Source organism: Trachemys scripta, chromosome 7 (assembly GCF_013100865.1).
Source record: "Trachemys scripta elegans isolate TJP31775 chromosome 7, CAS_Tse_1.0, whole genome shotgun sequence".
NCBI classification, from domain to species: Eukaryota; Metazoa; Chordata; order Testudines; family Emydidae; genus Trachemys; species Trachemys scripta.
In genome coordinates this window covers 119862623-119885158 of record NC_048304.1, presented here as the reverse complement: position 1 = coordinate 119885158, position 22536 = coordinate 119862623, and positions in this window count along the sequence as shown.

Genomic DNA, 22536 nt, shown 5'->3' with positions numbered 1-22536 from the left:
TCAGATGCACTGTGTGTTTCACTCTATGCATCTGAAGAAGTGGGCTGTAGCCCACGAAAGCTTATGCTGAAATAAATTTGTTAGTCTCTAAGGTGCCACAAGTACTCCTGTTCTTTTTATGGAGGAAGGGCTTTCTCAAAGAAGAAGGCTTTGCAACTGTGACAGAGTGCCCGGTGCTAATAGGTGAACCAAGTCTTTGCTCACTCAGGCACCAATCAGTTATAGAATCATAGAATTATAGAATATCAGGGTTGGAAGAGACCTCAGGAGCTCATCTAGTCCAATCCCCTGCTCAAAGCAGGACCAACGCCAACTAAATTATCCCAGCCAGGGCTTTATCAAGCTGGGCCTTAAAAATCTCTAAGGATGGAGAATCCACCACCTCCCTAGGTAACCTATTCCAGTTCCCCCAGAGAAGACTGACTGGGGATATGCAGCTAATTAGCTGATCAGGCCAGAAGGGTTGGTGAACCAGTCATCAGCTGAAGGGTATAAAAGAAGACACAGGAAGGAAGTGAGTGGGGAGGATTTGAGTTAACTGAGCTCTGGGCCTGTGGGGGAAGGGAAAGAAACAGTAAATACTTTGCTGAATAAGACTGTATTGGTATTGGGAATATAAATAAATTCACATGAAGTTGCCACCTCCTGGACAAAGTCTGAGAGGTTTCTGGGGCATCAGATGATGGGATAGAGTGTGCCCAGTTACAGCAATGTTTACTACAAAATGGTCCAATTCTGGATTCACCTGATCTCCTCTGGAAGTTTGCTCTATAGCCAGATCCCCTTTGCTTTATCCCCAGCTCTTATGTGCGTTGTCCTGGACTTTGAGACCAGCATTGTCCGAGAGGAGAGTAGCTGTCACTGTGATTCATAGATCAAAATTTGGTCTCTAATGCAGCTGGAGCCTGATCTGTTAATTGCTCTGAAAATTAAACTGTCATTGGAAGCTAACTGGAAGCCAGTGGACTTTTGCTCATGGCAGGATAAGCCATGGAAGAGAAAGGGAGGAAGATTCCTAGCAAGCTGGAGGTGAAGAAGGCATTTTTGGAAATTGTTGCTAACTGGTGATCCACACATAGCGAGGTGTCAAACAGGACATTGAGACTTCAGTGGAAAGTGGAGATGACCTATTGGCTCTTTCTGACTAGCATCACTTTGTTCTTGGCTAGGTTCAGCTTGTGCCAGTGCTCTTCATCCGAGAGCTGATTTCCTGTTGGCATCCTGACATTTTAACAGCGTCAGTGATTGCATCAGTTGAGAATGAGAAGTTTCAGTAGCTTTTTTTTCCAGCAGAAACCTGGGAGTGAATCAAACCTGGGGTTTATCATAGCTTATGGATGGGTTAAGTTTGTGTTTCTAATTGAAAATTCTGGGAAACTTTAAGCAGGCATCATGTAATTAAGCAGATGGCATTTAGCCAGGACACAGAGGCTAACACTTCTTGCTGGACCTCTGTATTGCACAGACTATTTCTGTTCTAAGACTTTTAGTGCCTTCAGAAGCTGAGGTTTTTTTCTTACCACTTTCATGCAGTCAAATAATGATGACAGGAATACCGAGAAATGAGATCAAATGTATTCTGCGTTGCTACTGCTCTTTTACCAAAGTGCCTCTAATACTCCGTTGCTAGAACAGCTCATCAGCTCCTATCAGAGGCTGAAAAAAACTAATAGGTTGGGTGCAGTGTAAACTGATAAGAAACACAAGCCAGGAGAAGGAAAGCCAGATAGAAATGTCGGGATCCAATGTTATTTCCAAAGGTTAGGAGAGAATGCATATTTCCCTTTTAAATGTCAACTTAATCGGAAAGACACTGAACCTCGAATAACATTTTGAAGTTAATGCAGAATTTCTGGAAGAAAGGTAATTGCCGATCTGGCAGCTGGGGATTTCATTTTCAGCTGATTGTTAGCATCAATACCATTTTTGTTTTACAATGTAAATAGACACTTCTGTATAGACAGTAGACGGGGAAAACAAATAATTTCTGACCAGGTGTTATATCTCAGGTTATTGCGAGCTGCTTAAATCAAAGTGACATATATAATTATCTATCTAGAGGGTTTTGTCGCCCCATCACCAAATATCTGAGCACTCACATTCATTAATAGATCCTCCCCAAGGAGGTGAATGTATGTCATTTATAGCAGTAAATGCAGCTTTTTGCCGTGATGAAAAAAAAACAGGTAGAAAGAACCATTTTGAATCTGTGATTCAGGACATAATCCCTGGGTAAAATTCTCAAAAATGACTTAGGAACTGTGAAAGAGTGCACGCATTTCTGGCACGTCCCCTCGCGACTGGGTGTGGCATAGATGACTCTTTCCTTGCTCGTGTCCTCTGCCAATGGCCTCCCTGGTCCTGAGATGGTCTTTGTTCCCTTACTTTGTCTGTAACTTGGTCCTCCAGCCAGATCATGATTTACATCCACCCGCTCTGAGGTAACAAGACTTTGCTCTGGGTCTATAGCTCAGATCCATGGTCCTCAAGCCGTTCCTTCAAGGCTAGGGTTCATAGGGATCTTCCCTGGCATCCCCCAATCAAACCCCAAACTAAAGGTAAAAATTTAGAACCACTCCTGGTGGTTCTTGACCTTTCACCCCTCTCTGTTCCTCTCTTGACCACTTCTCAGAGGTCTTTCTCTGGAAGTCCAGTTCCTGCCCAGGTGCACCTCAAGGAGCTACTCTGTCTCACCTGGCTGCTTGCCAGCCTTGTTTGTTCAAGCAAGGATACCAGTCCAACAATCTCCCTCGGCTTCTGCCTTGACTCTCCCATTCCCTCCACTCCCAGATACTTTATGGCTTAGTCCGTCACCTCTCCCAATAGTTTTTAAGAGCTGCAGAATATCTTTTTAAATTGGGCCCCCTTTTCCTTGTATTCTGGATAGGTGTTGCAAAGAAAACGGTTACTCCAAGGCTTCTGAGTTTTCCATATCAATATTTCCTTTACAATTCCATAAGAGATGAATTGTGATTTCCTGGATCTTATATGTCTTGCATAGTCCATACTTGTATTTATGGATTAAATAGTCATCTATTTCTAATAAACAATGGCCTGGTAAAACTCTGAATAGTCACTTTGCCTTTCCTCTCAGGGCCTTTGACTACATCAACATTTTCAACTGTTGGGCATGCTTAGGGTAATCAGACAGCAAATGTGAAAAATCAGGATGGGGGTGGGGGGTAATAGGAGGCTATATAAGAAAAAGACCCAAAAATCAGGACTGTCCCTATAAAATCGGGACATCTGGTCACCCTAGGCATGCTTCAAGGCATTTTTCCCCTTTTGTTTCATATGCTCACAGTTCCTGCCATTCCTTCATTGTCAGCTATCTCTACACGCACTGGGATCCATGCTATTACTGTGGTCACACCCAATTGCTCCAATTCATTTGTTAGCAGTAATATTTCACGAAATATATCATTTCTGCGGTCAGACGTGCAATTGTATAATACCATCCATTTCTGCTCCAGGCATCCTGGCTTTAAACTAACCAACCAGCTCCGCTCCCTGCTGGGACTTTGTGGCAGACTGCACCCTTGTATTCACACCCTATACACTATTGTTATAATGGTTGAACAAAATATAGCTTGTAAGTTATCATTTGAAAACGACGACTGTGCTGGTCAGTAATATCAGAATGAAATGTGTGTAGTAACATTACACATAACTTTAAGACTAACAGATGTATTGGAGCATAAGCTTTCGTGGGTGAATACCCACTTTGTCAGACGCATGTAATGGAAGTTTCCAGAGGCTCTGGAAATTTCCATTACATGCGTCTGACGAAGTGGGTATTCACCCATGAAAGCTTATGCTCCAATACATCTGTTAGTCTTAAAGGTGCCACAGGACTCTCTGTTGCTTTTTACAGATCGAGACTAACACGGCTACCCCTCTGATACATTACACATGATGTTATGAACATAAGCTGAAATCATGACTGAAGAGTATTTACCAAACAGGTCTGGGGAGTGAGTAGACCTATTTCTCAAAAACAAAGGATATGTTGACGCCTCTAGCCAGGTGTCTTCAAAGCTGATGGGCCATCACCTATCAAGTAGCCATTCTTTGGCAAGGAAGCAGGGCAGGAACAAAAAGATATACATCTTAGCAAACAACAGCATAAAACCTCTCCCCCACCAGACGCCATGTCTCCTTTCATCTGGAAAGAACTTTATCAAGGGGTCACTCTCAGGACAATGCATTCAAAGGGTGACTGAATTGTAAAAGTGATGGGCACACACATCCCAAGTTCTCTCCTTACCCATCTCTCTTTTTTCCACCTACGATGACAAAAAGAAACAGCCTATGGACTTTGGAAGCAGATACTGGCCTGAGACTTTGGTCAGCAGTGTACTGAAAACACATGGTCAGGGACTTCACCTTGAACCAAGTCAAGGGGGTTAATCCAGAACTGGGAGTGTGTTGGGGTCGCCCAGAAAGTAGTAACCACGACTGCCAGAGTGTGGCTGGTGTTTGCTGACAGGGTGCTGGGGTCAGAGCTGCTGGACCAGGGCTGTGGCTTTACACAGATACTCAGGGGGGACCTGCATGCTGTTTGGCCCCTTGGGAGGAGCCCAGGGTGGCAGCTACAGCATTGGGAGGCACCGCAGGTTACAGGGCAAATGGTGACACAGCCCCTCACTGGTCCGGATCTCACCCCGGATTGTCATAGGCTCATCTTTAATTGGGTCATCCTCCAGGTGCAGCCACATAGCCAAACTGGGCTCTCAGGCCCACATTAACCCTTCCAGTACCTGTGTCTGTAGTCCCACAGTCTGTAGGTGTCTAAAGTCACTTTTGAAAACACAGCTTAGGTTCCTAAGTCACTTAGGCACATATGAATGTGTTTTTCCTCTTGTACTGCAGTTCCCCACCAGTAAAATAGTTTATTATCCCCATTTTATTTATGGGGAACTGAGGCACAGTTAGATTAAATGACATGCCAAAGGTCGCACCGGAAGTCCATTATTATTATTATACTGATCTCATATATAGCAAATTTTCATCCATAGGTCTCAAAACCCTTTACAGAGGTGGTCAGGATCATCATTCGTACTGATGGGGAAACTGTGGCATGGAGTGGCAAAGTGACTTGCCCCAGTCACCCAGCAGGCAAGTGGTAGATCTTGGAACCCAAATCTCCCAGTCCAGTATTTTACCCACGAGACCATCCATACTTCTGGTGAATTTTATCGATCTAGTCTACAGTGTATCAGCATTCGCTACTATTCTAAAGTGTCCGTCCAGCATGTACTGGGATCAGTGTAAAACGTGGGACTATTCTTCACAGAGAAGCCTTTGGGTCTTCTAAAATCATGCTCGCAGACCTGGAAGAGAAGTGACCAGCCACCATTCTGTAATATGCTGGGCAGTTCCTCTCCAAGGATGCGCGCAATAGAGCCATCAAATCCACCTGTTTTCTTTATTACTGGTAAGAACTAGGCAGCTGATCAGAAGATTCAGTGTTGCCTGCATACAGCGGCATCAGACGTGTCTCACCCATTGAAGGACTGGGATGTCTATTCATGCACAGTGATGGAAAGGAAGTGCATAGTAAAGCCATGGAAAAAGAGGGGTGGGAGCTGGACCAGTGGTCTGCAATGGTATGACTGCAGATTTTCTCTCTCCTCCAAATGACCGGGAGCTGTAGGGGTGCAGGCAGCCCTGACTATCTGAAGCTTGGGGAAGAAATGTGTCTCGTGCACCACTAGCGATCCATCCAGGCAGTCATGGTGTGACACTTAGAGGATGTCGACACAGCAATTAAACACCTGTGGCTGGCCCAGTTCAGCTGACTTGGGCGCATGGGGTTCAGACTGTGGGGTTGTAAAATTGCTGGGTACCTATTCAGGTTCAGCCTGGAGCACGGGTGCCGAGATGACATGACGGGGAGGGTCCCAGAGCCCTAACCCCCGCCCAAGCCTGAACATCAACACTGCAGTATTTAGCCCCTCAGCCCGAGCCCCAAGAACCCAAGTCAGTTGACCTGGGCCAGCCACGGCCATGCTCAGTGTAGATGTACCAGATGTATTCCAGTGTGGATGTACCCCTAGAGATTCTAAATAGATATTTACCGGAGATGTGATTTTTTTTTAAAGGGACAGAAGAAAGCATAAAGTGAATGAAGACTGAGAGGTTCTTACAAGACATAGAGGACTAACTGAAAAAGTGTCATGGAAGTTGCTCATCAGCAGGTTCACAAGGTCTAGGGTGACCAAATGTCCCGATTTTATAGGGACAGTCCTGATATTTGGGGCTTTTTTTTTAATATGGGCGCCTATTACCCTCCACCCCCGTCCCAATTTTTCACACTTACTATCTGGTCACCCTAACAAGGTCAGATGTTTGAACAGTTCTTCTGAACTGTTTTGCTCTGGGGATGTTACAAGAACAGATTCCCCCTCAAGACTATTCCAGCTTTCAGTCAATGCAGAAATACATTGATAGTCGATTTCTCCAGGTCTTTTTGGTATTTCTACTTTTGATCCAGATGCAGAAAACAAAGAAGCACAATAAAAGGTTTGGGTTTTCATCAGCTGTGAGCCACAAAGATTGGAGTCTGACTGTTTTCTTCATCTCACCCCTCTTAGCACCCCCAAACTCCCCACTCAATACATACATAACATGTCCATGGTTTGAAATGATCTCCCTGGAATTACGTGCTACAAGTGCCCTAATCCGGAGATCCACTGTGGAAACAAAGACTCTCTCATCTAAATCACAATATGGTTGGTATGCCTGTGTATAGGGTATTTCTGTCTGCCTAGGTAGCTGCTTGTTGCTGCAAAACCCTAATATTCTTTTCATCCACATGCATTATTGCAGCCATGTTAAGGGGCTAATACCCTTTTAATACTTAAGTCTGTACAAAATGTGCTTGTGCATCATTCAATGAGAAGCTTAAATATTCAAGCAGCCGTCTTTCTGTTTAAAAAAAATAATCAGCTGGTGGTATTCGTACAGCGTTGCTGATATTGTAGATTCGGGATCATTTGGAATGCTATCTACAAACTCATGACTGGCAGGAGGGAATTCAGAGACCAGAGCATTAAGCTGGCTGGCTGTGACCCTTGTCTCCTGCACAAATCCAGATGGTCTCTATCCAGAAATGAAGAATAAACAGTATGCACAGAATGGGGCCTGGATGGTGCTATTTGTGTCAGGGGTATGACGAAAGCATCTACGCGTGTTTAAGGCTGGGGGGGAAGGTAGGTCAGGAAGGCTCAGAAGGGAAGAGAGATGCATAATGCATTGGTTGAATTTGGATGTATAACTGAACTGCGAACTGAACTTTCTCCTTTCTTTCTATATTAATTTTAGGGCTCTGGAGAATGTCGGCCTGTCAGCCTTACAGAGTGAAGTCTTCCGCTTTACCCACAGAACAGGTACTGCACTAAGACCTTGTTTCCACTCCCTGACAACAGTGCTCAATCCCGACCATCGATAGAGACAGAAGCTGTCTTCCGTGCCCATCAATTCCTGAGCCTCTAGGCTGACATTTCTAACACAGGTATCAGATTGAAGTGGTGGTGTTTTTTTGTGATATAGGCACTTGTCCCCTGATACGTACACTGAGACCACAGATTCATTTCATGAGAACCTCCAAATAGCCACCAGTCATTACCAACCTGGGCTGGATTTGAAACAGAAAACCAGGAGCGGAAGGCTTCATATCTCCTTCTCAGTCCCCAGAACCAACCTGTCCCTGACACTGGTGCCAACTGGGGGTGGGGGGAAATGGGTGGATTTTGCACTTGCTGAATGTTCCATGGTCCCCATAGGGACATGGGATAGCCATGGACCAACCACTTTTAAACCGTGGTCCTGTACTAAATCAGTACAGTTTCTGCCAGAGCCGTCTGGTGTGGTGCTCTGGCTACATGGTCTCAATGCCACCGAAATTTGACCAGCCTACCCCTCCATCCAGACAGAGAGAGGGCCAGGCCAAATCTCAGTGAGTGATGTTGCACTCAAATTTGGCTCAGCTGCCCCTCTGCCCACATGGAGGGGCAGCCGGGCCACATGGTGTTGCCACCAGGATGCTAGTTCTAATCTAATCCAGATTGGTATTAATCCAAAATTGCCTGGTTACCTGATGACCTAAAGATTGTGAAGTAAACTGGAGGTCACAATTCAAGACCTAGCTGACAGGTGTCAACCGCACAAAGCCACCATCACAGTTGTCCTCTATTAGTCTCAGCAGAGGCATCAAGGTCTGAATGGGCATGGAGAATGAACTTTCATTGTAACGAATAGCATAAGGGAAGTCTGCACTCCTGTTTACTGTACCTAGCTCCTTTGGTCAGGTAAAAGACTTCGGTTCTGGGGCTTTTCACAAGCAAGAAATTTCATGTTTGTTTGATAGACTATGGGCCTGATCAGTGAAGCCAAAGGGAATCTTTCCACTGGCTTCGGTGGGCTTTGGAGGAGCCCTAAGTGATGCACACACCAAAAATCAGGAGGAGGAGGAAACTTGAGGTGTTGCAAAATTAATTCCTTTAGCATGTGTACAACTTCCTGTCGCCTGCACTTCATGGTTTTGCATTGCTGATCTTAATAATTCACAGTGATAAACAGTAAGAACACCAAAATTTGAGTGGGACAGAGGTAAATTCAAGTCATAAATGATTGATGTACTGTCCTTTATAAGTTGATACAGTTGAGAGGTATGCACTTAATCAGATACATTTAAGGCACGTCTTCACTACCCGCCAGATCAGTGGGTAGCAATCGATCTATTGGGGATCGACTTATCGCGTCTAGTGAAGACGCGATAAAATCGATCCCTGATCGCTCTGCCGTCGACTCCGGAAATCCACCACGGCAAGAGGCGGAAGCAGAGTCGACGGCGGCGCGGTCGACTCGCCGCCGTCCTCACAGCCAGGTAAGTCGACCTAAAATACGCAACCTCAGCTACGCTATTCACATAGCTGAAGTTGCGTATCTTAGGTTGACCCCCCCCAGCCCCCGTAGTGTAGACCTAGCCTTAGAATCTGAAGCATTTGAAGGGTATGCGGTGTAATTGCATTTTTAACGCAATAAGACACTGTAGTGGGGTAGTCACCCACTCCTACCCTGAAGGGCTTAAAACAGCCCGGGGAGAGGGCTGTGGCAGGGGAAAAGCTGGGCTGATTGGGAAAGCAGCCACAGCTGTAGCCAGTGCAATCAGGGCCCAGCTGGCCCTTATAAGAGGGCGGTGGGCCAGAAGGACACACGCTCTTTCTAGTTCCCAAGTAGAGAGAAGGAACTGGCTGCCTGGGAAGCTGAAGAGGGTACCAAGGGTGGAGCAGTGCTGGGGAAGGGCAGAGGGAGCTGGGGAGCTCCAGTCTAGCTAAGCCCCAGGTTGTAGGCTGAGTTAAGGGCCCACAAAAGGGTACTAGGGCTGCGGAGGGGCAGCCCAGAACTAGGCAGAGGCAGCCGGTCCTAACCCCCTTGCCGACGATGAGTAGTTTACAGACTGCAGTCTGCCCCAGGGAGCGGGAGCTAGATGATGACTGGCAGTAGACACTGAGGCAAGGTGGGGATAGGGGGTTGGGGATTCCCCTGGACGGGGAGACCCAGATTGTGGGTTACTGCGGGGGCAGAACCCTGACATAGAAGGGCACCAGGGTCCGGGAAGGACACGGAGGCCAGCGGCAGGCGAGACACCGGTCTGCAGAGGGCGCTCCGCACTGAAAGAGCTAATTCCCTATACGACCAGCAGGCGGTGCCGTGCTGGTGCGGCGGCGCCGCGCCACAGACACCCAAGTCATAAATGGTGAATGCAGTCATTTTGCACACATATATATTTCTCTGGCCAATCAGGGATGTGAGTATCTATTGTTTTCTTTGTCCAATTTGATTGCAAGCGCCAGGTGTCAGGGGAACATGTCCTCTGGATTGTATGCAACGCTGAGCGCACTGCTGATCCTTTATAAATATCAGTAACTGCCTTTCTTAACTATCAGTGTGTGTGTTTTCTTATGAACTCATAGGAATTAGGGATGGAAAACTTTTAAGGTTATTTAGTTCCCCTCAGTTCCACCTATGCTAGATCATTCCTGGCATTCACTAGAGCTTTGTCCAACAGAATAGCTTATCCCTTGGGAAGATAAGACCCATAGGGACGCACGGTATAAGCAAGGAAAATTTCCATAGAAGACCTTGCTGAAAAATTCAATGGTGACATAAACAACAGTGTAAGGTGATAGGGTTGTATAACTTGGACCCCTACGGCACTACCAAGAAACAAAAATAAATGAGGAACCCCATGAAAATCTGTTTTTTTCAGTGCTAACTCTTGACTTGTCCACGAGATCTCAGCCTGGATTTCTTAGACCTTGGGTGTATCTTTCATCTTATTTATTTATTTCGCCTGCTGCAAGAAACCTGCTTGATAAAAATGCGTTATAGTTTCTGCAACGGGACACAATGCATAATAAGGATTTAATGTACGTGGCATGCATTGATTTGTTAACTTGCTGCATATGCAGAATGCTGGCGGAAAGTCTGTGCTGCTGTATTTAGGCAGGGATAAAAGGGGGAGCCTCTATTTATTACTTAGCATAACGGTTGAGAGGTACCTAGGTTAGATCCATTAAACTGTAAATTATGAAAGGTACAATGAGAATGAGTTAAGGCATTATGCTATCGCTGCAAAAACTTTATTGGAAGTGAGTTATCAAGATGTCTTCTATACATACTTTATTAGATATGTATCAATGACAAATGTGTACTGCTGATAGACTTATAAATGAATCCAGCCGGCACGTTCATTCTTATCTCTATGGAGATTAGCATATCTCATCAATACTTGTGTCCATGTAAATGTATGGGCTCATTAATAACTGCCAGGAGAAGAATTAAATCATGGTGTCTTTTTTTTTTTTCTTAGAGAGAGAATATTCCTGGAATTAATTAGTCAAGTTCCTATCAAGCTTCGGTCAAGTTCTTCCTATTCTGATGTGTGTGCGTAACAAAGTCTGTGGTTGAAAGGACAGCTGGCAAAGTTGCTGATTGGTTTTCAAGGAGGGAGGGAAGCAATTGGGGATTGTCTGATTTGCACATCCTCCTCTTGTCATGGATACTTTTTTTTAGCAAGCTTCCTGTCAAACTGCCGATTCTCTCACTGTCCTCTTGTTCCATGTAAATAAACTGCAGCTCAATTTAAAAATGAGGCAGGAAATGGGATTCCAATCACAGTGCGTTCTTGTTCCAGGCTTGTAAGTAGTGTATGGTTTGGAAGGGCACTATTAAGACTATACAACATCTTTCATTTTGGCTTTAGAGCCAAGGAAGTGTGTGTCTACACTGGGCTTTCCTTGGGCTGACTCCTGATTCAGTATCATAATCTGCTTGATGTGTGTTCTCCCATCCAACACCTGAACTGAGATTTAACACCTGTCCCCTGCCAGGCATGAGGCAGGAGGCCCCTTCTCTCCTCCTCATGTTCCCAATGGGAATGGAGAAAACTCAGAGGGTTTGTGCTTTGGTTAAGCAGCTCCAGGTCCTGTTGGTGATGGGAAGCTGAACAGAAGCATTCTGAGGACCTGCAGTTGCAAGTTTTGCTCCGGTTCAGATTTGCCTAGCAGTGACAGGAGTCTTTGTGGAATGATTTGTAGGTCAACCCCTCCCAGCAGCTCATTCTTTTTGTGGGAGGAGTTTGTAGAGCGTCTTTTAGGAGAGATCCTTGGGATTTCTGTGGCCCCCCTTTCAAATTCACTCCCATTCAGCCTTGGTCTGAATCTGAGCTGTGTTCGTGAACCAGGAGTGATTGGTGCTGATTTGGCGTCAGAGCTGGATCTGAATTCTCTTTATTCCCCTGGGACATCTTCACAGCTTCCAGGCTATTACTGGCATTTCAGGTTTGGGCTGTATTTGCTGGGAAATGATACATGGGGCAGGTCAAGAGACATTTTCTAATATGCCCAGTCGTTGCAATGAAAGTGAATCTGGGGCTATATTTGGTCACAGTTAACTACAGTAATATTATGGCTGACCTCCGTAATGCTCTTTCTCAGTACATAATATTACTGGTCCACTTGCATGCTCCTGGGTGTGGTCTGCCTGTTATAATACCACTGCATGCTGGTCTCATAGGAGCAAGAATGATCCTGGATGGTTAGGTCTCTCCCTGTGGTTTTTGCTGGAGGGAAATGATGAACAGCACAAAGGGTGGGACCAGGGCAATTTAATGAGGCTTTATAGAAGGAAACTACACCTGGGGAATGGGAAACCTTGAATGAGAATGCAGTTTTTCTGCAACTGCTTTGAGGAGCACATCAATGGGAGAACAATATTTTGGTGACGACACCTGTGTTGCACAAGTGGTTTTACCCATGGTGGAAAGAGTGGGAGCAGTGACTCACATAAATACTATATCAGTAGCAAACCAGCATCCTGTTTCATTGCTGCAGAGTCCAGAGCAGATGCATCCAAGTCATGGAAGGAAGCTACACAAAGATGCTTGCTGGTTAGTTGTCAATGCACAAGAACTTAAAGTAGCCCAAGGTCCCCAAGAATATGTTTGCAACCATTTCCTATGGGATACATTAAACCAGGCTGTCATTAATCATGGTTCTTGTCACCCTGGCTCAAAGAGATAGTGCAGCCGCTGAGCAGCACTGACTGATTTTGCGTGCACACCAGACAGGCAGAGTGTTAACTCAACATTGTAATGCTCTCTCTTTTTTCAGAGTCATAGAGTTTAGGGCTAGAAGAGACCACCAAATCGTCTAGCCTGACCACTGTACACCACCCAGCACCTGCACACCAAACCAACAACCAAAGTATTACAACCCTAAGCAAACTGAACTATTGAGTGCACAGGCAGAGAAGAGGGGGGACCAAGGCAGACATTTGCCTGTGGCTCCGGCAATGGCATGGAGTTGATTTAGTAAAATATGCCCAGATGATCCTAGCAACTCCCCACACTGCAGCAGAAGGCAAAAAGACCCAAGGCCATTGCCAATCTGACCTGGGGGGAAATTCCTTCTAATTTTCTTGCTTATTTATAAACTACACAAACCTGATAGAGTTGTCCAGCAAGAGAAAGCAAGAGGAGGCCACATGGAAGCCTAAAGGCCACACCTTCGGAAAGATCTTTAAGGAACTGATCGACAGGAGAAAGGTGGACAGCCCACCATCATGCCTCCATGTTGTACTTGTAAGCGGGGGAATGGTCCCACTATTGTGGGGTACTTTCCTGGCTTCTACACTACCCCGGTGAAGCGGGCTAGTGAAAGAATCTGAGTCTTCGCTCCCACTTCCTTTACCCAGAGGCCTCCCTGCCCTCGAGGACTCCCCTTGCACGCTCCTGTCTGGCAGAGTCCTCGTAACCCCAACAAGGCTGGCCCAGGATTCCTGGGGGGCTCGACCTCCAACCCTGCTGTGGTCACCTAGGTCAGGGGCGAGGGTGTCCCCACTCCGCGGTACTCTCTCCGCACTGGTTGCTTTCCTGACCCACTGATCATTACATACAATTTAAAGCAAATACAAGTTGTTTAATTAACAATTAATTTAAAAAAAAGGAATAAGGAAAAATGGGAAAGGTTAAAGGAAACACGTCACCCTGCTCTGTGGCCGGGAACATCACAACCAGTGTCTCTGGAACGTCAGGGCAGGTCACAGGCTGTTCCTTGTAGGTCCCAGGCCTGCTTCTCAGTCCCTGGCTGTGCTGCAGAGACGCTGGGGGTCAGACACTTGCTCTGGCGGTGGCCACACGCCCTCAGGCTCTAGGTGGCAGGACCCTTCTTCCCAGCGTCGCCCCCGCCCTGTCAGGTTACGGTCCCCCTCCAAGTCTGGCCTGCAGAGTCTCTTGGCTGAGGCGTCTCCCTGCGCTTGGCCCACTGCCCAGGGTCCCCCTCATCTCCCCAGCTGCTCCCCACACCCGGCTCCGGACTGCTCCAGCCCCAGCCCCAGCTCGAGCTCCGGCTCCGGCTCCAGCTCCAGCCCCACACTGCCTCAGCCCGGCTGCTGCTACCGCTCTGCCTCCAGCTCCCTGGGCTGCTTGTCTGGCCCCTCTGGCTCTGGTTGCTGCAGCTCTGCCCCCAGGGCAGCTCTGCTCTCTCTGGGCTGTGCTCTGGCTTTGGGGCTACAGCCCTGCTCCCAGGGCAGCTCAGCTCGGGCCCCTGCTCTCTCCTTAGCTCGGCCCCACTCTGTCTGACCCAGGCCATTCCAGCTCACATGGAGGACGGGACCCCCCCGGCCCTCCTGACTCCCTGATTAGCTGCCCGCCCTGTCCATCAGGCTGACCTGGAGCGTTGGCCTCTCCCCTGTCAGTCTCAGGCTCCTGATTTCCCATCAACCCTTCCCCTTTTGGTACTGGGAGCTAGCAACCAAAACACCCCCACTGAGTGTTAGTAAGGGGGCAACAGTCCCCTTACATACTCATTAACCAAAGTGATGAGCAACAGAATGAAGCTGAGCAGAAGAAAATTGAGTGTGATTAACAAGCAACATAGAGGGAAATCTACCAGGAGACTCCTGGGACAAGCGGTGGATGACATGTTTCTTTAAAGACACAAAACTGGACAAAGCACTGGAAAAATATATTCAATGGAACAACACTGCAGTAGGTATAGGGATGGTCTGAAGGGTTCTTTCTGTATTTAGTGGCCATAGTATCGTTATAGTGGCTAGAGATATTGGAGCCACATTGTGCAAGGTACAGTAAGTACAGCTAAGAGACAGTCCCTGCTCCAAAGATCTTAGAGTGAAAAACGCAAGACAGACAAAGGCTGGGATGAGAAGAAAGGGCACAGAAAGGTTAAGTGACTCACACAAGGTCACTTAGCTGGTCAGTGGCAGAGATGGGAAAAAGTGTGCTTTGGTTTGTGGCTCTATTGTCTTTTTATAATGAACCGAGAAGCCTTCTCCCACCCATACCTGCAATATTTGGATCTGGTGCCAAATGGCTACAGACTTCTGGGAATTTATGAACCCAGGGTTCTGGTTCAAGCTCATCTCTAAAAATAATAGCACCAAGGCTTACAAAATTAAGCTTGGAAAACATCGGCAGAGATCTCAGAAAAGCCTGTATGCCCATGCACGAAAAAGAGATCCGTGTTAGATATTAACGTTTGTATGTTTTCCTTCCTTTGTAACTACATCAGAAACTTTCCCTGGTATCTCATTAGCACTTTTGTCACTGTATCACAGCAGCCTGGGCTCTTTTGCTAGTCCACTTAGACAGAAGGATCAGATAAGCCGCTTAGACTCTTCTTGTAAAAATGAATTCTAAATGAGAAAACTGTGTAAAATTGCCCTTTGGCAAAAAGCTAACAAAGACCAGTTAGGTGGTTTTCTAACATTTTTCTTTCAGGCGCTGCTACTGGTAGCTAATTTCAGGGTCGGAAGCAACACGTTTGGAGTCAAGTTGCAAAAGAATGAGGTGCAAAGAGAAGAGCAATTACATAAAATAAGCCAGGAGAGCATTTGACTATGCAGTTCAAGAATATGATTTGTGAGTTGAAGGAAGAAATACTGGATTTCAGACTAAAAAAGTGACTACACACACACACACACACACACACAACCACACAACCACTCAGGAACATCTTGGAAGACTTATGAAAACATAGGACCCTCCGGTCCCCCATCTGGCAACTTTTACTCATACAAGTAGTTCTGGCTTCAATGGTGCTACTTGTCTTCATTGAGATTTGTAGCATGAAGGCTTTGAATTGGAAGGGATCCTGTTGTGGGATTAATTTGTCGTTCAAAGCAGAACTGATCTCATTATCCCGTGAACTATCCCTGATGGACAGATGTCTAGTCTTGCACTTGAGTGTCATCAGTGATGGAAATTCCACAGCTTCCCTTGGGAGTTTCATCCACTGTCCTGACTGTTCTTACAGTACTAAAGTATTTCCTAATGTTAAATTGACATTTTCTCTTCAGCATCCTAAGTCCAATAGTCCTTGTTCTATCCTTGCTGGCTAATGAAGATAATTGGCCTGTGTCCTCTTTGTAATATTCCTTTCTGTATCTATACCGTTATGTCTCCTTTTCTCCAAGCTGAAGATCTCCAGTCCTCTAAGGCTAGGTCTATACTACCCGCCTGAATCGGCGGGTAGAAATCGACCTCTCGGGGATCGATTTATCGCGTCCCGTCGGGATGCGACAATCGATCCCCGAATCGGCGCTCTTACTCCATCAGCGGAGGTGGTAGTAAGAGCCGCCGACGGGAAGCCGCAGAAGTCGATTTTGCTGCCGTCCTCACAAGGGGGTAAGTCGGCTGCGATACGCCGAATTCAGCTACGCTATTCACGTAGCTGAATTTGTGTATCTTAAATCGACTCCCCCCTGTAGTGTAGATGTACCCTTAGTTTCTCTTGCAGATTCCACTTTCCAAACATTTTATCATTTCAGCTTCTCTTCTCTGTACTCTCGTCCATTTGTCTAGATCTTTTATGAAAGTGCAGTACCCAGAACTAAACACAGTCCTCCAACCTTAGCAATGTAGCAAGGACAGTGACTTCAAGAGTGGGCAATCTGCATTGCAAAATGGAAGCTGATTGGGATCAGAATTGTTCCACCTTGTTACAAATGTAAACATTCTTCTGTTTCTCTGAAAAAATCCCCAGATTTGCGGAATATTTTTTCACTGAGAAATGGGACAATTTCCGAGTTATTTCCAAGCAGAAAAAGAAGTTATGTAAAGTAGCATTTTACAGACTTTTGAAAGCTGAACTTCCCACTTCAGGAAAATAAATAAAATAAGGCCATGTCCACGCTTACAGCGGCACAACTGTACCGATAAAGCTGTGCATCTACAACAGTGCTTGTATAGCCGTGTTATGCCAATGAGAGAGAGCTCTCCTGTCGACATAATAAAACCAGTTCAGTGAGTAGTGGTAGCTTTATTGGTGAGAGAGCTTCTCCTGCCAACAAAGTGCTGGGCACACAAGCATTTATGCTGGCAAAACTTATGCCGCTGAGGTGTGTGTGTGTCTTTTTCACGCCCGGGAGCGACAAAAGTTTTGCCAACATAAGTGCTAGTGTAGGCATGGCCTATGTAAAGAATACCTAGCTCTTATTTAGCACTGTTCATCAGCAGATCGCAAAGCTCTTTATAAAGGAGATTGATATCAGTATCCCAAAATGCAACCAGTCCCACCCCCTTTCAGACCCACCATGTGCTGTTAAAGATAACATATAGAGAGAGATTTTTCCTGTAACCACCTCCCTTAGCTGGTTTTTCATGCTTCATGTTTTGGGGAAAACTGGTGTAGGGCAAAGGAGCTTAAACTACCTGAAGGGGGGTTCCAAAGAGAATAGAGCTAGGCTGTTCTCAGTGGTGGCAGATGACAGAACAAGGAGCAATGGTCTCAAGTTGCAGTGGGGGAGATCTAGGTTGGATATTAGGAAACACTGTTTCACTAGGAGGGTGGTGAAGCACTGGAATGGGTTACCTAGGGAGGTGGTGGAATCTCTATCCTTAGAGGTTTTTAAGGTCAGGCTTGACAAAGCCCTGGTTGGGATGATTTAGTTGGGGATTGGTCCTGCTTTGAGTAGAGGGTTGGACTAGATGACCTCCTGAGGTCTCTTCCAACCCTAATCTTCTACGATTCTATGTGCAGTTAAATCTTGTGAAAATTCACATGGCTGTAAGTTTTCAAAATGAAAATTGACATGCTTGTGAGTTTTGTGGAAAAGTGAAATTCCAAAGGAGTCTGGAGTCATGTGAAATAAAATGGCAGACAACTTCACTCCCAAAACTTCTCCACTATCACATGGCTATGCAATTGCAAATGACTGAAGCAAAGCACAGGAAAATATACTACCCACAGGGAGTAATGTTGCACTGGGTGGCGATGGTAGACTTGAAGTTTTGAAGCCTTTTCTGTTTCTTCAGTTTGAAAAGTCTGGGTTAAGATGTCACATCTGGCCAATAGAGGTAGATGGTGTAACCCTCTTAAGACACTAATTTTATCAAAATCATATTCCATTCCTAAAGCATAATGCAAAGCTGCAGGAGCTTAATATCAGAATATTACAGCTTTAGCATAATCATCCACCAACAAATGTCCCCCCAAACAAGCCCATTCCTAAAGACATGAATGCTGAATTCCTCCCTGGTATAAATGCAAAATAGTCCGACTCCACATGATTAACACAAAAAATGACTTCCTTTCCTCAATGACATTGGTTAAATTGTTGCATAAAAAATGCCAAATGGTGACTATTTACTTTTTTTTTTTTAATTTTGTGCATTAGAACACAGGTCCAAACTGTGGATAAATTAATACTGCTCCTTCGTAGCAGGATTATGGCGACATGAAAAATACACTGATTTACCACTACTGTATGTTGTTCCAATTTTATACCAGCGTAATGTTACTGAAATCAATGGAACCAGAGCAAAGTAAATCGGAGTAGCACAGACGTGAATTACCCCATGTTTCCAGCAACAAAGAGTCCTGTGGCACCTTAAAGACTAACAGATGTACTGAAGCATAAGCTTTCGTGGGTGAATGCCCACTTCGTCAGACACATGACCCCATGTTTCCAGAATCCCACTATTAAAAATGGCAGTGCTAGGATGTATCAGAGGGTCTAAACACGGTGTTGTCTTGAGTTGTATTAGAAAAGAGCATTTAGGACAGAATTTGTTGGGAAAGTGGAGCAGTGATCAAAGTGCCTGTGCAATTCAGCGTGTTTGGATCACACAATGTGTGTCTCTATCAGTGAAGTCACAGCCAGAGGACACAAAACAGCCATTAACAAGCATTTTGGAACATCTCCCCCCACCCCGCCATGTATTGAATTTTTGCCCCCCAGTCTTCTGTGCCATTTTGATTTCTCCTCTTTGTGCTTTTGTCTTTTGATTGCTAAACGCGACTCACCCACCCTGAGGGACTGTTTAAATTACTTTTGAGGAGGAAAATTACTGTAAGAGGAGGGGAAATTATTAGAACTATACATCAAGAATTGTAGGATCTTAGCAAGGCCCCTTGAGTATGCATGTAAAACTTTTCAGCACACTTTTAATGCTGTTTCAGTATCCAAGGGGAAACAAAGTCATTTCCTAAAGTTTGTGTGTTTGTGTGCTGATTTCATGTCTTCGTCTTCCCACCCACCCCCCTTTCTCCCCAAAGGAGCCATCTGATTGCTGGATTTCCTTGTCTGCAAAGGACTATCCGTTAAATTTCAAGCTGCCCAAATCAGCTCTGTTGGATTGCTTTAAATGTCCAATATTGCTGCTCACATTTTGCATCAGCACCCTGTCAAAGAGGCTTTCTGAACCTGGTTGGAATGGGCAGTGCTGCTGGTTGTTTCTGGAGCCACCAGGAAAGCTGAACTGAAAGTGTGTGTCCATCCCGGGCAGGATGATAATCCTCAGATGGTTGCATAATGAACAGTTTGCTCTGCTGCCTGGGCATGGGTTGATAATCTCAACCTTGCATTCAGCTACAGTGATCATGGCTACTATAGTTCACAAACATCAGACTAACGTAACAGGGGGAATGAAGCATATAAGATGAATAGCACTTGCCAAGACACACAGATTCTCAGGTCCCTGTTGGACAGCAAATTCAACAATCGCATGAAGAACGATCTGCAAAGCTATAAATCAATGAAAGTTACATTCCGCAAAGGAAAGTGAGAGATTTGCCTTCGGCTATAAGGAAATAATAGAAGCTGTCAGTACAATTTGTTCTATGTTTTATAACAGACATTTGATGGTATAAATAATATATTTACAGTATAGTGAAACTGGCCAGAATTCATGGCTATTGCAATAGGTGGCAGCAGGACATTAAGCATTGCTTAGCGTGGTACTTGGGGGTGTAACTGGGAGTAGTGAGGTGAAATTAAGGACCCTTATCCTCAGCTGGAGTGAATCATCAAAGCATCAAAGGCAATGGTGCTACATAGATTTAAACCAGATGGGGATAGCTCAGTGGTTTGAGTATTGGCCTGCTAAACCCAGGGTTGAGAGTTCAATCCTTGAGGGGGCCATTTAGGGATCTGGGGCAAAAATCTGTCTGGGGATTGGTCCTGCTTTGAGCAGGGGGTTGGACTAGATGACCTCCTGAGGTCCCTTCCAACCCTGATAGACTATGATTCTAAGGAGCAAAGAAATGGAAAATACAGACCGATTTTTCAGGGTAAAATGGACACTGAGATCTATTTGACTGTAGATTAACCTTCCAAGAGAATTGGTGGCAACCACAACAGTTGAGATATTTTAAATTTACCTGGACACAGCAGTGGGACATATACTGGACCAGATCCTCAGCTGGTGTAAATTGCCCTCACTCCATTCAAGTCAATGGAGCTACATTGATTCACACCAGCCGAGGATCTGTCCCGATATCTGTAAGAGACAATCCTGCATTAGCAGACCCATGTCCTAGATAATCATTATACAGCCACTTCTGCCAGCCAGGACTGCTTCGATCGCTCACTGTGTAGCCCTAGAGCATTATGCTAGCACAGTAGTAGCTGTGGCTCAATTTTCACTGAGGTTTCCAACCTTCGAAGTCTCTGATTCAGCCAGGTACTTGCGCAAATGCATAGCTTTAAGCATGCAGGTAGTCCCACAGAAATCAATGGAACTACACCTGGGTCTATAGTTAACTAGTAGAGCTGGGCAGAAAAAAAAACATCAACTGGATCATTTCCATAAGAAAACACACTTTGATGGAAATCAAACTGCTTCATCAAATCATGTTGCTTTCACCAACATTTTGTTTTGGACAAATAAACATACCAACAATATTGTGATGTCTCATTTCACATTTTCAGATCAAAATGTTTCAAAAAATTTTTTTTTGAAGTGACTTTTTGTTTGGAAGTCTTTTTCTTTTGGATTGCAAACAGGGGTTGAAGTAAGCCAGTACGGGCTGGTACGGCGTACCGGTAAAAAAAAGTGGGGCGGTGTACCAGTAAGAAAGCGGCCGAAGCATTCAGTACCGGTTTACTTTCACCTCTTTTGGCTGCATAACAGCTTAAACTCAGCTAATGTTCTGTCCCTGATTCCGATTGTATTTGTGTATTGGATCCAGGGCAGAAAAAAAACTGCCCCTGGTCACACCAACAACAGTGAAATAAACAAGGGTACCAGAAATGGCCCCTCATCCTACAGGTTGAACTGCGGATGGAACATTAGCTGAGTTTAAGCTGTTAGGCAGGTGCCCTGGGCTTCTCCATCAGCCAATCCCCCTCCTCCCCCCCGCAAGCTGGAGAGGAGCCGCGGCCACTGCTGAGTGCGAGGCGGGGGTAAAGCGCTGAGCTAGCCACCTTCAGCAGCCTGGCCGGAGGAGGAGGGAGGAGAGAAATGTGACAGAGAGAGTTTTCACTTTTCAGGCTTTTATTCCAATATTACAGTTTTATTAGAGACAGTATTGGTAGTAGTAGCTTTAATTTCTATATCAAAGTCATGCAAAAGGATCCATGAAGCTAAGTGTGTAGGATAGGTGCGTTGCTTGCAATACGACCCTACCAGTAAGAAATGTAAGTTACTTTTGTGACATTGTGCAGTCTATATGGCTTTATAAAAATATGATAATAATTTAATTTAATGTAACTGGGATATGCTGCATGCAAAAGGTCTCTTGTAAGGTATCATTACAAAGCTTATAATCTACTGAGTGCCATCATCCTATTTGTATAAATGTACCACTCTTGTATCTAAAACTAGAAATATAAAATATAACTCTGAGGGCCTATTGTAATTATGCAAAGTGTGGGCCATTAATGGTGGTTTGAAATCCTGATGACTCCCATTAACCAGGACCATTGTCTGCAGATGGCTCTGTGTTACGTGTAAGTCTTCCTGTATAGGTGTGTGCTGGCAAGTGGGCAATGAAGTCTTGCAGTGACATGTGATCATGTCACCTGAACTGGAATCCATCTTTAACCTGGTGCTTTTCCAGTGAGGGGGGTTGGAAACCCAGAGGGACAAAGGGTTCCCGCCTTATGCAAAAGATGTATAAAGGAGTGGAACAGAACAAAGGAGAGAGAGGAGAGGAGCCATCATGAAGAATCCCCTAGCTACCACCTGAGCTGGAACAAGAGCTGTACCAGGGGAAAGAATTGTGCCCAGGCCTGCAAGGGGTCCAGTCTGAGGAAAAAACTTACTGAAGCATCTCTGAGGGTGAGATTATCTGTATTCAGTTTGATTAGACATAGATTTGCCCATTTTATTTTATTTTGCTTGGTGACTTACTTTGTTCTGTCTGTTACTACTTGGAACCACTTAAATCCTACTTTCTGTATTTAATAAAATCACTTTTTACTTATTAATTAACTCAGAGTATGTATTAATACCTGGGAGAGCAAACAACTGTGCATCTCTCTCTATCAGTGTTATAGAGGGTGAACAATTTATGAGTTTATCCTGCATAAGCTTTATGCAGGGTAAAACGGATTTATTTGGGTTTAGACCCCATTGGGAGTTGGGCATCTGAGTGCTAAAGACAAGCACGCTTCTGTGAGCTGTTTTCAGGTAAACCTGCAGCTTTGGGGCGAGTAATTCAGACCCTGGGTCTTTGTTGGAGCAGACGGGAGTGTCTGGCTCAGCAAGACAGGGTGCTGGAGTCC